Raw genomic sequence first — 12,995 nt, 5'->3', positions numbered from 1 at the left:
GAGTGGTTCTTTGTTTTGACTCAAACGAAATGCCTATAAACCCCATTTCGAAAAATAGGGGTTTAAGTTAGGTACGGTTGAAGGGCAATCGGTTAGCAACCACAGTTGCTAACCACTTCACTTCCCATGGCAGCCGGTTGTACTTACCGGATTGATTCGAAAGAGTCCTTCACCGGAAAGGGCTGCCGCCTTTAGCTGGATTCGCCGTTGTGATACACCATTTCGCGAAGTATAGACCCAACACACCTGCGCCTGGCGCTAGTGACACCTACATGGAACGCATGGGGATAGAATTCAAGTCCGGATTTGTCGCGATTGGTTGATGTGGCTCAATTAATGGGCCGACATAAGTGGCCTACTGTCTGGCCATAATCGCCAGTTTCTAGGATATTTTAATGCTCATCAGGTTTCATTGGCATTCTCTCCTATGTAAGGATCAGCGGGTGAAAGCTTTGGCAGAGCAGATTGAAAGCTTCACGTTTTGTATGGTGAATGAGGGTGCCCCACTAGGATCATGAGGAAGTTGCAGCAGCCCGCCAGACATTTTCATTGCATCCCCTGATCTCTTGAGTGACATATCTTGGCAAGCCGTCATTTCTTTGGGATCAGCACACCTCCCCATAATACTCTCCATCGACCTTCCACCCGACTTCATAACCTCTGAGCGCCTGACATTTATCAATTAGAAGAAGGCCGATTGGACCGGTTTCAGAGAGTACACCAATCGGCGTTTCAGTGAACTATTGTGATAGTTTTTTTTTTTTTTTGCAAATTTTGGCCATGAGCATTCCACTAGGGAATAGGAGCAAACTTCTCATATATCAATCAGGATTCACTAATAGAAGGTTAGGTCACATGCAAAAACACAAAGTGGATAGGCCCCATAAACATCATTAAGGATGTCAAATCTGACGATTGAAAATGTCATCATATAGGAGAAAACGTAAACAAAGAATGAATGTAAAAAGAGAACAAGTTGACATCCTCAATGCCAAGTACTGCCAAATATTAAAAAAAAAGTATATCGGCTGATCGCTTGGCTTAACCTTATTCAGTGAATCCTGTATATCAATCAGTGCAGTCCGATTCAAGTTTAAGCTGAATGATAAGGGTCCTCCTTTTTATAGCCGAGTCCGAACGGCGTCCCTTCTTTGGAGAGAAGTTTTACATGGCATAGTACCTCACAAATGTTGCCAGCATTAGGAGGGGAAACCACCGCTGAAATTTTTTTCTGATGGTCTCGCCAGGATTCGAACCCAGGCATTCAGCGTCATAGGCGGACATGCTAACCTCTGCGCTAGTTGCCGAGAATAAATTCCGAGACAGTATTAACGCTGGCTTGATAGTAGCTGGTCGAATAACCCAAATGCGGCGCAATTTCCTAGCGCAGGCAGTGACATGCGCAGACGTTCCAGAATCAGCGACCTGAATCTGGAAATAAACAGGCTAGTCAGCGAACATAAGCGGAATATGTGGCTGGATCACTTGAAGCAATGTAACTTAGGTACCGATTTAAGCAGGCTGTGGTCTAATGTTATATCAATCTCGAACAGCGGTGGAAGGGTTGACAGAACCTCAGTCATTTTTCGCAACTTAACTTTGATTGATGTGAAGAAACGTGCCAGGTTTTTCAACCCTCAATGTTTTAGCATCCTGAGTGTAACAAGGCTAGGAGGAGGAGGTCATTCATAGAATCCGTGATCTATGAGCCGATGGACAGTCCTCGCAATTTATCGTGGACAAAATAACATATGTGATCCATGGCGCCAAGACATCCAAGGCATTGGGCCCCGATGAAATTTCTACACTGATGCTGAAGAATATGGATCTACCTGGGGTCGGGTACGTTACAACTGTCCTCAAGCTAACTTTGAACATTCTTCTAGTGTCCTATGTCTGGAAGATGGACAGAGTGATCCCACTTCTGAAGCCTGGAAAGGACCCGAGCAAGGTGGAGTCGTGCAGACTAAACTGCCTTCTCTCGCCAGTAGCCAAGATGCTTGAGGGGTTACTTCTCCCGACACTCGTGGGAGAATTTCCATTCGCCGAGCATCAGCATGGGTTTCGAAGACTGCACTGCACAAGAACTGCTTTGCATACCATATCATTTGCCCTGGCTTCTATCAGCTCAGGTCATATGATAGGAGGGTCCACGTAGCACTGGCTCTATCGAAAGCATTCGACACGGTCAGCCATGCTTAACTAATGGAAGACATCACCAATACGTCCTTCCAGCCAGGTCTGAAGTGCTGGCCCAGGAATATCTGTGTGATCGCCAGTCATTAGTTGAATTTAGAGATAAGGCGTCGAAACCGCAGGGTGTTCCCCAAGGCGGAGAGATGTCCCCGGCACTTTTTAATCTATATCTATTATTTATTCCATTCCCTCGGACGGGAGGTCCGATCTGTGTGGTGTTCAATGCTGTCACGATAAGCTTAGCTGCGAGCTACCGGGAATACTCCATACGGAGTAACTGCAACGGCAGTCGCGACCAATCAGCGGAATCGAGTGGAGAGTTTCATTGAGAGGCGGAATCGGCTCTTGCGCGTATACTATGTGTCTGTGATGCTCGATATGACAAGGCGAGTTATGACTAATAATGTTAATGACTATCATGTTCCCGCGGCGATCGGTCCTTAGGACTAGAACGAGCTTGCTCAACTATAAGAGTTTTACGAGGATCGTCTCTTCCAAATTTAGCTACAACAACAACAACCCATCACTGAACTTATTCGACCTATCCATTTCCGTCCGTTAAAATCCTAATAGCATTCGAACCAAAGCACAGACACCCTTTATTGATGTATGTTGTTGGACTGGTAGTCCGATTTTACTTAATGAGCCGTTTATATGACTTATACCTCCCAAATGTCGTCAACATTAGGAGGGGATAGCCACCGCTTATGTTCTCGGTTCGGTCGTTACGGTTCATAGAAGGGCATGCCAACCTGTCATAGCGAACAGGTGGCCTCATGAACCTTCAGGGACTTCGATTTTTAACATTATTGTCCTAATATAACCGATCCCTTGATGTGACTTCTTAAGCTCCCAGAAGCACCAATTTTCGGAAAAATTTGGATGAAAAACACCTTTGGCCTCCAAAACTCCCATAATGGTGGTATGTATCCAAAATTCAACCGGGCCGAATTAAGACCAATTTTTACTGGTTATGTTTTTTATTTTCATTAAAAAATTAAATCTTTTGTTAAATTTCGACTTTTCGATAGTTACGTATTATCCCTTCGCGTCATCCGATTGTTGGCATGGCCTTATCACAAAAAAAAAAATAAAAATTGGTTTCAATCACGACGTTTGTTGATCCAAATAATTTTTTTAATTGAAACTGCTTACGTCAGGAAAATGATAATATCAATTACAGTTTTTGAAAAAGATGATTGAAACAAATTTCAATGAAAAACAAGTAAACGCGTGCTAAGTTCGGCCAGGCCGAATCTTATTTACCCTTCATGGATCATATTTGTCGAGTTTTTTTCCCGGCATCTCTTCTTAGGCAAAAAAGGACATAAGAAAAGATTTACTCTGCTATTAGAGAGATATTAAGATATGGTCCGGTTTGGACCACAATTAAATTATATGTTGGAGACCTGTGTAAAATGTCAGCCAATTCGAATAACAATTGCACCCTATGGGGGCTCAAGAAGTTTGGGTTGCCCAAAAGGTAATTGCGGATTTTTCATATAGTCGGCGTTGATAAATTTTTTCACAGCTTGTGACTCTGTAATTGCATTCTTTCTTCTGTCAGTTATCAGCTGTTACTTTTAGCTTGCTTTAGAAAAAAAGTGTAAAAAAATTATATTTGATTAAAGTTCATTCTAAGTCTTAATAAAAAAAGCATTTACTTTCTTTTAAAAAATCCGCAATTACTTGTTGGGCAACCCAATAAAATAGGGAGATCGATTTATATGGGAGCTGTATCGGGCCATAGACCTATTTAGACCATACTAAACACGTATGTTGATGGTCATAAGAGGATCCGTCGTACAAAATTTCAGACAAATAGAATAATATTTGCGAACTCTAGAGGCTCAAGAAGTCAATATCCCAGATCGGTTTATATGGCAGCTATATCAGGTTATGATCCGATTTGAACCTTATTTGGCACAGTTGTTTAAAGTAAGAATAAAATACGTCATGCCAAATCGGATAGCAATTGCGCCCTCTTGAAGCTCAAGAAGTCAAGTCGCCTGATCTGTTTATATGACAGCTATTTCAGGTTATGAACCGATTTGAACCATACTTGGCACAGTTGTTGGATATCATAAAAAAACTCGTTGTGCAAAATTTCATTCCAATCGGATAAGAATTGGCCACTCTAGAGGCTCAAGAAGACAAGACCCAAGATCGGTTTATATGGCAGCTATATCAAAACATGGACCGACATGGCCCATTTACAATACCAATACAACACTAATAAGAAATATTTGTGCAAAATTTCAAGCGGCTAGCTTTACTCCTTCGGAAGTTAGCGTGCTTTCAACAGACGGACAGACGTGGCTAGATCGACATAAAATGTCGCGACGATCAAGAATGTATGTACTTTATGGGGTCTCAGACGAATATTTCGAGTAGTTACAAAAATGACAAAATTAGTATACCCCCCATCCTATGGTGGAGGGTATAACAAGTAAAAGCGTGTTTAGTTCGGCCGGGTCAAATCTTGGGAACCCACCAGCATAGATTCTGCTAAAAATGTATACAAACTAAATTTAGTTGAAGGTCATAATTTTATTCTACATACCAAACTTTTGTCAAGCCAGCAAAAATAAAAACTTCTAGGAAGAGAGCAAAGATAATCAAGAGACCGGTTTATATGGGAGCTACATCAGGTTATAGACTGATTTGGACTGTACTTGGCACAGTTTTTGGAAGTCAGACAGAACACCGCGTGCAAAATTTCAGCCAAATCGAACAAAAATTACGGATTGTAAGGACTCAAGAAGTCAAATCGGGAGATCGGTTTAATAGGAGCTGTACCAGGTTATAGACCGATTTGCACCTTACTTAATACAGTTGTAGGAAGTCATAACAGAACATTATCTGCAAAATTTTAACCAAATTGGACAAAAATTGTGGATTCCAGGTTCTCAAGAAATCAAATCGGGAGGTGGGTTTATATGGGAGTTATATCAGGTTACAGACCGATTTGACCGTACTTGGCACAGTTGTGGGAAGTTAAAACAGAACACTATGTGCAAAATTTTAGCGAAATCGGACAAAATAGCGGCTTCCAGGTACTCAAGAAGTCAAATCGGGAGATCAGTTTATATGGGAGCTATATCTAAATCTAAACCGATATGGCCCATTTGCAATCCCCAACGACCTACATTAATATTAAGTATCTGTTTAAAATTTCAAGCGGCTAGCTTTACGCGTTCGACCGCAATCGTGATTTCGACAGACAGACGGATGGACATGCCTAGACCGACTCAAAATGTCGAGACGATCAAGAATGTATATACTTTATGGGGTCCTAGGTCAATATTTTGAGGTGTTACAAATGGAATGACTAGATTTGTATACCCCCATCCTATGGTGGTGGGTATAAAAAGGTAGTCGAGAGACAATTTGTGGAGGAGATTTATCTCCTATACGTAGAAAGTATTTAAGCGGCTAGACCTTTTCTTAAAAACAATAGTCAACGGTGCTGCTGGGTCTAAAAAAGTTTCCAATTCAATGATGGAAAGAACTTACTGCCTAGATCTTTAAATCTTTTTCTTTTTGTTACTCGATTCGTTCGCCAATTTAATGAAATCTGCTGTTTTCCCTTTATTAAATCAGCAGTTTTCAATGGATCGGCGAATGAGAATCGAGTCACAAAAAAAGTTTGTGGTATAGGCCGTTTTTGTTTTATTGAAGAAGATAAAATATTCAATCACATATAATAGATAACACTTTTTTAAGATGTAAGAAATGATTGAATCAATTTTTTAATTGTCAAATTCACAAATTTCAATTACGATTGTATATGAAAAATAAAGTTCATATTCAATTAAAAAAATGATTTAATCAATTAATTTTTTAATTGAAAATGACAAAAATTTCAATTACGTTCCTAATTAAAGAAGTTCAGATTCAAACAAACAATAATTGTAGCAATTAATTTATTAATTGAAAAATATCTCATCAATCACGATCGTAAATGAAAAAAATCGAATTTAATAAAAAAAAGATTGATTCAATCGAACAGCTGTTTTGTGAAACTTCGCAGAGTATAGACTGTTCTTACTCTCCTGCAAAATTTTACTGGAAAAGTACGCGAACAGACCTTTCATTTTTTATCTTAATTTGATCAGTGGCTTGAACACCATTTCTTTGCATTTTCCAAATTGATTGAGATCATCCAGATTGTTATTCTACAGAATCGCGATAAAATTGAAAAACAATTCGGTTTGTCTACACCTACTTTTTTAAAATTAAATCAATAGTTTAATGACAACCAAAATCTATGCAAGAGAACTGACATCATAATTCTCCACAATTCTAGTGAAAAAATTACATGACACACATTCCTTATCTGCGTATACAAAACCTAAAAACGTTAACCTCGTCTAAAGAACCAACGGTTAAAGCCGCAGCCCTCATTGTCATTTAATGATGCAATGACAATATTTGCCATGGCCACAATCACACCAATTCACCTACATCCATGAATAGGTGAACTCACCAACATGAGTTTTTATCGTTCTATTCCTAGGTTTTTTTTTCCTGTAGTTCCTCTATTTAAATACTTTGCAACGATTCACTTTCATCAACAGTTCCGCTTGAATCGCAAAACTAAAAAGAACTAACTTAACTTCATTCAACTTTCCATAATGAAATTTGTGCTCCTTTTTCTGTCTCTAGTTGTGCTGTGTAGCTTTGTGGAGTTCTCTCAAGGATTGCCACTGGTGGAAGACACAACCATACTGCCCATAAAGGAGATTAAGGATAATGAAATATCACAATCAGAGTCACAGTGTATGATTAATGGAGGTAAATGTTACTCCAATCAGGCTTGCTGCAGCAAACGTTGTCACAACTATGCCAAGAAATGTGTGATGTAAAGAGAAAGACCAAAAATAAATGATTTGAAATGTTTGAATTGTATACATATTTCTGCTTTGTGTTTAGTCAGAGGATACAACAAAAAAAATTTTGCAAATTTTCTATAGAGAAAAAATTGCTGAAAATTTTCTATGGAAACAGAATTTTTGTACAAATTTTCTAAAGGCTCCTCTATTTTTCGATTGGTCCATAAATTTTTCGAAGGATCGTTTTCTCATACACTCCAAGTATTATCTGAATTACATTGGTGGTATGATCCTGCAAAGTCGTATCAATTATGCAGGAATATCAAACTCAGCCATGGCTTGAAAATCCCTTGAACGTATGGGATTGTTGAAGATGGCTTGGTAGTCGACGAAAGATAGTAGGTGTTGATTTGTCCTTCTTGGGTCTTTTCCAGGATTTGGCGCAGTGTGAATATCAGGTCTATGGTGGATTTGGCAAGTCCGATTATCTTATAGACTTTTGATTTTATTCACATAGTATGATCGTGAGTATCTTGTATACGATGGGGAGGAGACCTATTTCTCTGTTGGGACAATCTGTATTGTCTCCTTTCTTGTGTCCTGGACATAGTATGCTGAAATTCCAATCATCGAGTAAGCGTTTTTCTTGCCAGATTGCGCAGACAAGCTGTTGCATACGCCTTATCAGCGTGTCGCTTCCGTTCTTAAATAGTTAAGCGGTCAATCTATCGGTTTCTGCTGCCTTGTTGTTTTTCAGTCGAGTCACTGCTACTTGGACCTCATTCTGACTAGGAGGTAAATATCATCAGGGACTGGCTCTGTGGTATCTTCTCCACCGCCATCGTCGCCTCCGGTCTTAAAGAGTTCATCGGGCAACCAGTTGGCTCCGGCTGCCTTGTTGTTCTTCAGTCGGGTTACTGCTACTTGGACCTCATTCTGACTAGGAGGTAAACATTCTGTACATTCTATCATGGATTGGCTTTGTGGTATCCTCTTCGCAACCATCGTCGCCTCCGGTCTTAAAGAGTTCGACGAACAACCCAATGGCTCCTGCTGCCTTGTTGTTCTTCGGTCGGGTTACTGCTACTTGGACCTCATTCTGGCTAGGAGGTAAACATTCTATCAGGGATTGGCTCTGCGGTATCTCTTCCGCCGCCATCGTCGCCTCTAGTCTTAAAGAGTTCAGCGGGCAACCCATTGGCTCCTGCTGCCTTGTTGTTCTTTAGTCGGGTTACTGCTACTTGAACCTAATTCTGACTAGGAGGTAAATATTCTATACCATCACCAGGGAATGGTTCTGCGGTATCTTCTCCGCCGGCATCGTCGGGCATCTTCGCCGCCAGTCTTTAATAGTTCATCGGGTAGCCCGTTGGCTCCTGCTGCCTTGTTGTTCTTCAGTCGGGTTACTGCTACTTGGACCTCATTCTGACTAGGAGGTAAATATTCTATACCATCATCAGGGAATGGTTCTACGGTATCTTCTCCGCCGCCATTGTCGGCCATCCTCGCAGTATTAAATATTTCAGCGGGCAACCCATTGGCTTCTGCTGCCTTGTTGTTCTTCAGTTGAGTTACTGCTACTTGAACCTAATTCTGACTAGGAGGTAAATATTCTATACCATCACCAGGGAATGGTTCTGCGGTATCTTCTCCGCCGGCATCGTCGGACATCTTCTCCGCCAGTCTTTAATAGTTCATCGGGTAGCCCGTTGGGTCCTGCTGCCTTGTTGTTCTTCAGTCGGGTTACTGCTACTTGGACCTCATTCTGACTAGGAGGTAAATATTCTATACAATCATCAGGGAATGGTTCTACGGTATCTTCTCCGCCGCCATTGTCGGCCATCCTCGCAGTCTTAAATATTTCAGTGGGCAACCCATCGGCTCCTGATGCCTTTTTGTTATTAAGTGGGGACACTGCTACTTGGACCTCATTCTGACTAGAAGGTTAACATTCTATACTATCATCAGGGATTGGTTCTGCGGCATCATCTTCGCCGCCATCGTCGGACACTAGAAGCTGGGAATCCATATACCAAGCACACTATCTATATCAGTTACCAGATTATCTTATTTTTATATGCTGGAGGATGTGCTTGCACCTAAGCCATCGGTTTGATGTTTGACTCTTTGGTAAAATTTTAGAGCTTCATTCTGGCTCCTGAACATCTCGATTCGATTACACTCACATCTTCTCACTTTTCTTTCGCCTGACGCATTGCTACTGACTATAGGGTTGCCCTATATGCCGCATTCTTATCTTCGAACTTGGGTTCCATGGGGGAGACTTTTGATACCCAAGTGCAGATTTCGCGTCATTTTCCATACAGTGTGCTATGGTTTGCCATTGCGCTGCTGTACTGTTGGGACTGCTTTCTTCAATCATTTGGGTGAGCCGAGTGGATTATGCCATTGCCATCTGTTGTGTTTGCAGCTTTCCGACGTTCAGCTTCCGTGCAGTTTTAGATCGTACGATTCTCACAACGCATTCGAATCGATGTTCGCCCCTCGAATCAATCGTACGTCTAACACGCTGTTTGAGTGCCTTCCATCTATCACCACATGATCTATTTGGTTTGTCGTGTTTTGAAGGGTTGACAGCCATGAGGCCGTGTGAATCCATGATATTTGTCGGAAGTATTCGGCCCATTGTCGGAAGTATCCTCTAGTAGGTTATATTTTTCGACTGTTGGACCAAATATATTTTCCTTTTCTGTTTAAAATGTCGCAGAACGGTTTAAATATCATGGACGGAACATCGGTTATAATCTCTCTCCAGGCGCTTGTAGAAAATTTCCTTGGCCCGTTCGTACTTGTCCCCCATCGGGGCATGGGCAAAAACAAGGCTGATGTTGAAGAATTTGGCCTTTATGAGGATTGTGGCTAGCCTCTCATTCACCAGAGAAAACCTGAAGGTGTTTTAGCCTCTAACTAACAACAAATCTACGGCCGGCGCCTTTTGGAGTCATTGTGACGTCTTTCCCAATCCATGGCACTTTCTATAAGGCGGTTATATCAGCCCTGTACTTCTCAAGTACATCCGCCAGTGCGTATACTTCACCTTCTTTATACAGAGCCCGGACATTGTGGTTGATTATTCTAAGATTGCGGTGTCTCCGTGAGTCCCGTCGCACATTGAAAAATGGACTAGTAATCACCGCTCAAAAAAAAAAAAACATTGCTCTGAAGGAACGTCGAAAAGAAAGAATGGACCCCCTTATGTTGACAACGCCCGCATACGATACAAGAACATGACTTCCGAATCTGCACCTGGAATGTCCGGGCTCTGTATAAAGAAGGTGAAGAGTACGCACTGGCGGATGTACTTGAGAAGTACAGCGCTTATATAACCGCCTTATAGAAAGTGCCATGGATTGGGAAAGACGTCACAATGACTACAAAAGGTGCCGGCCTATATTATAGCTACCATGTATTATCATAACGGAATTTCTCGTAAAGGAAGCCTTGAGGACCATCCAAAAATTTAAGTCAACCGGACCAGATGAAATATTTCCGGCATTACTACAGAAAGAATCTGACTTTCACAGCCTTCCTAAGACTTGCATATACTCCGAAAGCCTGGCAGGAGACTAGAGTTTTTTTTTATTACCAAGCTCGGCAAGGCAAGTTGTGCGACACTAAAGGCCTACAGACTTACGTCCTTTCTACTCAAAACCATGGAACGCATTGTGGATACCATGACAAAAAGTACGATGTTCAGCGAACTGCCCAAATACAAGCAGCATGCCTATGTCAAAGGAAGGACGGTGGAGACTGCCCTGCACGAGGTTACGCATGAAATAGCAGAATACTTGGATGCTAAGACGTACACATTGTCGATATGCATTGACATCGAAGGGGCGTTTAACATTGTGCGGACCGACACACTCATCCAATCCTTAGACCAGTACCGGGTGGGCCGGGTCCTTAGATACGGGATAAACCATATGCTAAGGAAGAGACGAATAAATTTTGGGTCTTATAACATAAATATAACGGAGAATGTGGAACAGGACACGTTACAGAAGGACATTTTATCGTCACACCTTGGGTGACGCCATAAATAACCTATTACGGATACTGACTGAGGAGGGATTTGAACCCGCCTGTACGCAGACGATGTTATAATACTTTTAAGGGGTAAAGATCTGAATCAGCTATGCAGAGGGGCGAAAGGGTTTTGTTCATAGTATACGACTGGGCTAGACCTAGGGAACTCAATGTTTACCTAGAGAAGACTGAAATTTGCCTGTTCACGAGGAGGATGAAGGTGGGCCAATTTGAAGAAATACTTTCCTCAATTTAGATATCTGACAAGGCCAAATACATAGGAGTGATCAGGGACAGGAAAAGTGAATTAGCAACGTAGGGATACGTTCGGAGGTCATGTTGTCTTGGCATAAGCGGTGCGATGAAGACCACGCTAGGGCACTGGAGACTATTCTAGTTATCTAAACCATTGACATACAGATTAAGTGTGAAACAGCCAATGCTGCTATGACACTTTTGGCGATGGGAAAATGGATAGAGTATAAGGGCAGATCATACCATCGCTGTATAATCAAGGCGACAACAGGAAACCTAGAAGGAATGGTATAGGTTTTCGATCATATACCTGAGATGACACTTCAGGTCGAGTGCGAGGCACAGTCTTGGATTGAGGGAACCCCTTGTACAATATTACCATCTGGAAGATCATGTTGCACGGATGAATCAAAGTTAGAGGACAGAGTGGAACTGGGTGTCTACATTAAGAACTACCTCACGGAAAGCGTGAGGTACATAGGACTTCGAGCTCACTTATGCAAAATCCGTGCAGCAGTTGATAGCATGTGTTGGGCATGTGCGGTAGATGATGAGACATTGCACGAAAAAAAAACTAGTAACTAATATGCCGTTTGAGAACGGGTAGAGATATATCTTTGTTATTTGGAATGGTTAGAGCTGAGATGTTAGCGAGATTGTGCGCAATAGTTTAAGGCTCTAGGTTTGGTTCTGGCGGGCCCTAAAGTTGGCCACCTCGGTATTTCGAAAATTTGTTGGAGCTGCCAAAACTTTGTTTGTGGTTCGATTTACATTTTTATATCCACCACCGAAGGATGGGGGTATATTCATTTTGTCATTCCGTTTGCAACACAGCGTAAAAATCTAAGACGATCTAGCCATGTCTGTCCATCTGTCTTTCACGCTACAGTCTTTAAAAATATAGATATTGAGATGAAACTTTGCACAGATTCGTTTTTTTGTCCATAAGCAGGTTAAGTTCGAAGATGGGCTATATCGGAATATAGTTTGCCACGAAGGAGTAAAGCTAGGCGCTTGAAATTTTGCATAAGTACTTCTTATTAGCGTAGGTCGAGTGGGATTGTAAATGGGCCAATTCGGTCCATGTTTTGATATAGCTGCCATATAAACCAATCTGGGGTCTTGACTTCTTGAGCTTCAAGAGGACGCAATTCTTATCCGATTTGGCTGAAATTTTGCACGTGGTGTTTTGGTATCATGACAACTTTGCCAGGTATGATCTAAATCGGTAGATAATCTCATATAGCTGTCATAGAAACCAATCTGAGGTCTTGACTTCCAGAGCTTCTAGAGGACGCAATTCTAATCCGATTTGGCTGAAATTTTGCATGAAGTGTTCTAGTATGACTCCCGAACGTTGTCAAGTATAGTCTAAATCAGTCCATAACATGGTATAGCCGCCATATAAACCGATCTCCCGATTAGACTTCTTGAACTCCTAGATGGTGCAATTCTTATCCGATTTGAAATGACATTTTGCACGACGTGTTTCGTTATGACTTTCAACAACTGTGCTTAGTATGGTTCAAATCGGTTCATAACCTGATATCTGTCATATAAACCGATCTGGGATCTTGACTTCTTAAAACTCTAGAGGGCGCAATTATTATCCGATTTGGATGAAATTTTGTACAGCGGTTTCTCCCATGACCTTTAATATAC

Source organism: Stomoxys calcitrans, chromosome 3 (genome assembly GCF_963082655.1).
Source record: "Stomoxys calcitrans chromosome 3, idStoCalc2.1, whole genome shotgun sequence".
Lineage (NCBI taxonomy): Eukaryota > Metazoa > Arthropoda > Insecta > Diptera > Muscidae > Stomoxys > Stomoxys calcitrans.
The sequence above is the reverse complement of the archived record's forward strand: the minus strand, read 5'-3'. Positions refer to the sequence as shown.